Raw genomic sequence first — 4,801 nt, 5'->3', positions numbered from 1 at the left:
TAAAGATATTTCGTATAATGACTTATTATATAGAATGAAAACATTTGTGAGTTGTGACAAGAAAGTGGTGGACTATTACTCTATAGAGAGACCACTTTAACGTACAAGTTTTATTAATTAAGTCTTGCGCTCTTTTATACTAATAATTGTTTATTTTACAGTGTGATTTTCTCTTCATACTCCTAATTACATGTAGTGAGTGTCTAAGGCAAAAACAATGTTTTCAACAACTTACCAAAAAAGTTGTTCACCAAATTTTTGTGTTATTAAAATGGCAGAATGGATCATTGAAGAGCTGAATTTAACCTCGCTCTAAGGAATATTGGCATACGCAGAGGTGATGAGAGGTTTGGTTCGGGTGGCTATGAGACCGTGGCATTCATGATGAGATTCAGACCTTGGGGCTTGAGCAATTGGCGAGCCGCCATTGATAGATAGCACGCACGAGTGGGGTGGTGGATACCCATGCGCTCTCATCTTCATCAAACCCTATACCCCCACTAAACCCTTCTTTCTTCTTTTCCTATTCATGTAGTGAGTTGTTACACACAAAACTATAGTACTACTATACTATATTATATTAGGGATAAATTTGAAATATATAAATCAAAATAAGTTATTAACTAACCAATATTTTTGGTGACGGAAATAAATTAAACAAAGAAAAACAAAATAAACAAAACAAGGAACTGCCTAAATAGAGGGACAGTCCCGTTTAAGACTACTCTTAAACTCCTCCCAAGGTGAAAGAAGCTCCACATGCGAAAGTTGTAACTTCATCGCCATCTTTGCCATAGTATCTGCCACCGTGTTTGCATCTCTCATAATCAAACGAAAGTCAACCCGCCAATTCCAATGCATGATATCTCTTATTTTGAGCACCAGTGGATCAATAAACCCAAAACCATCTTGAGTAACAAGATTAAATGCTTCCACACAATCCGTCTCACAAATAACATCTCGTTGACCCACATCCCAAGCTAAGAGATATCCTCTCCAAATAGCAAACAATTCTCCTTGAAGAATACTATTACTCTCAATCATTCCCAAACACCCCCTTTGCCAGCTCCCATTACAATCTCTAATAACACAAGCAAAACCAACACTATCACCCGAACCAAAATAACTAGCATCACAATTAATCTTAAAAGTACCAATGGATGGGGATTCCAAAAACCATTTAGAGTAGAGGGAAGGGACATACATTGTAATTCAAAGATATTCCTAAGCTCCTTTTCTAAAGTTAATGCCAGACAAATCACTTTTTCCAGAGGCCAAGTTTCATGGGGATTAAAGATGTCATTATTCCTTACTCGCCATATCCACCAAAGTCCCGAAAAGAACTTGAACGGATGCTCTCTGCTATGATACAAGAACCAGTTCTTCAAATCCAAAGGATGACAAGAAATATCCAACCTATGCCAGACAAGCTGAGCTTTGGGACAATCCCGAATACAATGTAAAACCGATTCCTGGCTAGAAAGACATCTTGGACACTTATCCGATGACGACATCCCTCTTCTAAAGCGAAAACTTGCAGTAGGAAGAGCCTCCTTAAGAAACAACCAAGCCAAAAATTTATGCTTTTCCGGAACAAGCTGGCGCCAAAGCCAAAGCCAATTCTCCCGCTCCTCCCAACCAAACAGCTGCTTACACAACCACAAGTAACCATTGCGAGAGTTATAGACTTTGGCAGCAGACCCACTCCAATACCAACCCACTTCCGGACCTGCTTGTTCATCTGGATTGTAAGAAAGAATATTATCTTTCAGATTTTGAAATAAAGGAGAATAAAGAGTATCCAAATGCCACCTACCAACCGACCAAATATCCTGTATCTGGAGATTCGAATCAGAAATGTGAACATAATCGATCTCATTAGATAACCGTCCTTCTTTCCTCCAGCTAGAAAACCAAAAATTCTGGTTCATATCTCCAATACACCAAGCAAACCCATCCTTCAACATTTCCCAAGCCTTGCAAAGACACCTCCAAATGGGAGAGTCCTTGTTCTTAGGATAACTAAAACAGTCATATAGAGATGATCGGTATTTGGCATCCAACAATTGGACCCATAGCTTGTTTGGCTGCTGGAAGAAAGTCCAAACTAGCTTCCCAAGAAGAGCAATATTTACACAATAAGGATCTCTAATCCCTAAACCTCCATATTTTTTTGGAGTAACCAGTACCTTCCAACTAACAAGATTCAATCCTCTTCCATCAACTTGTCCTTTCCAAAGAAAATTCCTCATCATAGACTCCAATTTACTAATGATTCCTTTGGGAAAAATAGAGACCTGCATCTGGTACGTGGAAATAGCAGCGACAACAGAATTAACCAAGCAAAGTCTACCAGCCCGATTGAGTAAACTTCCTTTTCAGCTTGCTAGCCTACTCCGAATCTTATCCAGGACACCATTGAAAGATGAACGAGTCACCCTAGAATGGCTAAGGGTAACTCCAAGATACTTGCCCAAGTCCTGGACAAATCTGATAGAGGATACCCCAGTGAAAACCTCTTTCCTTGTTGCAGAGACATTCTTGGAGGAAAGCGCTTTAGACTTCTCCACATTAATCTTCATCCCAGATGCTTTGCAAAAAGTCTCTAAAACCAACATCACATTTTGCACTTGTCTCTTTGTAGCTTTACAGAATAGAAGCAAGTCATCCGCAAACATTAAGTGGGATATTCTTGGTCCTCCTCTAGAAATAGCAACCGGTTCCCACAAGCCCAAATCAACCTGATGACTAATAAAGCATGCCAATCGCTCCATACACAACACAAAAAGATAGGGTGACATAGGGTCTCCTTGTCTAAGACCTCGGCTAGGAGTAAAGCCATTCAGACGACTCCCATTCCAAAGAATAGATAAGGAAGAAGCAGTGACACAATTCATAATCAAATTAAGTGTAGGAATAGGAAAACCAAAACTTTTAAGGGTATGAGCTAAAAACCTCCAGTTAACTCTGTCATAAGCTTTCTCCAGATCAATCTTAAATGCCAGTGTGCCTTTCTTTGATTTAGTCTTCTTCATAAAGTGAAGGACTTCTTGGGCAATAATGATGTTGTCAGGAGTTCCTCGTCCCGGAATAAATCCTCCTTGAATCGGGCCAACAATCTCCGCAAGATGAGGACGAAGCCTATTAACAAGGACCTTCGTGATGATCTTGTAAACTACATTGCAGAGACTAATCGGCTTGAAATCTTTCATAGATACCGGTGATTCAACCTTTGGAATGAGAACTAGTAAAGTCTCCAACATTCTCGGATCAAGAGGAACACCGGAAAATGCCTGCTTAACCATCTTCCAAACATCAAGACCAATGATCTCCCAATATTCTTTGAAGAAGAAAGCTTGAAACCCATCAGGACCCGGAGCTTTAAAAGAGTTCATGTGAAAAACCGCTGCTTTGACTTCCTCCATAGTAACTAGTGCCGTAAGGTTATTGCAGGCTTCCTCATTTAGAGAAGGAAGAGGCACATCACCAAGGCAACCCAAATCAACATCATCCAAATGACAGAATAAGCTTTTATAGAAAGACTCTGCTTCTTGACTCAGAACCTCTGGATCAGTTTCCCACACTCCATCCTTGAGAAAAAGGCCATGAATCTTATTATGCTTCCTTCGTGCAAGAGTTTGAATATGAAAGAATCTTGTATTCCTATCCCCGAACCTTACCCACTGCTCTCTGGACTTTTGGAACCATAGGAGCTCTTCTTGCACTAGAGTATTATTATAATCATCAAGCAACTGTCGCTCTTTCTGACGTAAATAAATATTATCCACCACTTCCAAACGCTTTTGTAGATAATTAATCTGCTGCTCTAATTCACATTTTTAACAAAAATGTTACCAAATACCTTCGAGTTAAACTCTAGTGAATTCTTCTGTACTTCCGAAAGCTTGCCATGAATTCCTCTATTACCAGACCACCATGACTGGTTCACAATATCCATATATCCAGGATGAGTAGCCCAAGCAGTAACAAATCGGAAAGGTCGATTCCCTTTAGGCTGAGGACGACCTTTACAACGCACCAGAATAGGGCAATGATCAGATTGAAGCCTATTTAAAATTTCTGCATAAGCCTCTGGAAAGATAGATAACCAACTATTATTTATACAGACTCGATCAAGCTTTTTTGCCACGTCAACATAATTTTTCACCCTCCTGTACCAAGAAAACTGCCTCCCAATAGTCTTCAGATCAAACAAACCACTATCCCCTAATGAAGTAGCAAACATGTCTGCTCTTTGATGAGAAAACTGACAGCCCTTAGATTTATGAGAAAATTTGACTTCATTAAAATCACCAAGAACAATCCAAGGTCCTTGAAAAATCATGGATTGTGCAACAAGATAATCCCAAAGTAGAACCCTTTTATTAAATTGAGGACTGCCATAAATACCACTACACCTCCAAATTAAATTATCAAAATGAACCTCAACAGTAACACCCTAATCAAAAGTATCAATGAACTTACAACAAACACCCTTCATAGAGGATAGAAACCAAATACCTCCCTTATGCCCCTCTGCTTCTACTATACCAACAGAGTGATACCCCAATCTTTCCCAGAATAATTTTAAATGCTGAAAAGGGGAGTGAGTTTCAACCACAATAAAGAAAACAGGTCTAAATTTCCTAACAAGTTCCTTGCAATGCACACGGGCTAACTTATTAGAAGCACCCCTAATATTCCAAACAATCATATTTAAACTATCCATAAATAATAGGGACAGAATAAATAAGAACATAAAACTCTAAACATAATCACCAACCTCAATAGGTGGTTTGTT

At 39.2% G+C, this 4,801-nt stretch overlaps 1 pseudogene; it reads right to left on the bottom strand.

Annotated features, from left to right (window-relative positions):
- The window catches only part of LOC107607560, a 15,635-nt pseudogene continuing 11,527 nt past the window's right edge, over window positions 694–4,801 (bottom strand).

The sequence above is a fragment of the Arachis ipaensis genome, chromosome B07, assembly GCF_000816755.2.
Source record: "Arachis ipaensis cultivar K30076 chromosome B07, Araip1.1, whole genome shotgun sequence".
Taxonomy (NCBI): domain Eukaryota; kingdom Viridiplantae; phylum Streptophyta; class Magnoliopsida; order Fabales; family Fabaceae; genus Arachis; species Arachis ipaensis.
The sequence above is the reverse complement of the archived record's forward strand: the minus strand, read 5'-3'. Positions and strand labels throughout refer to the sequence as shown.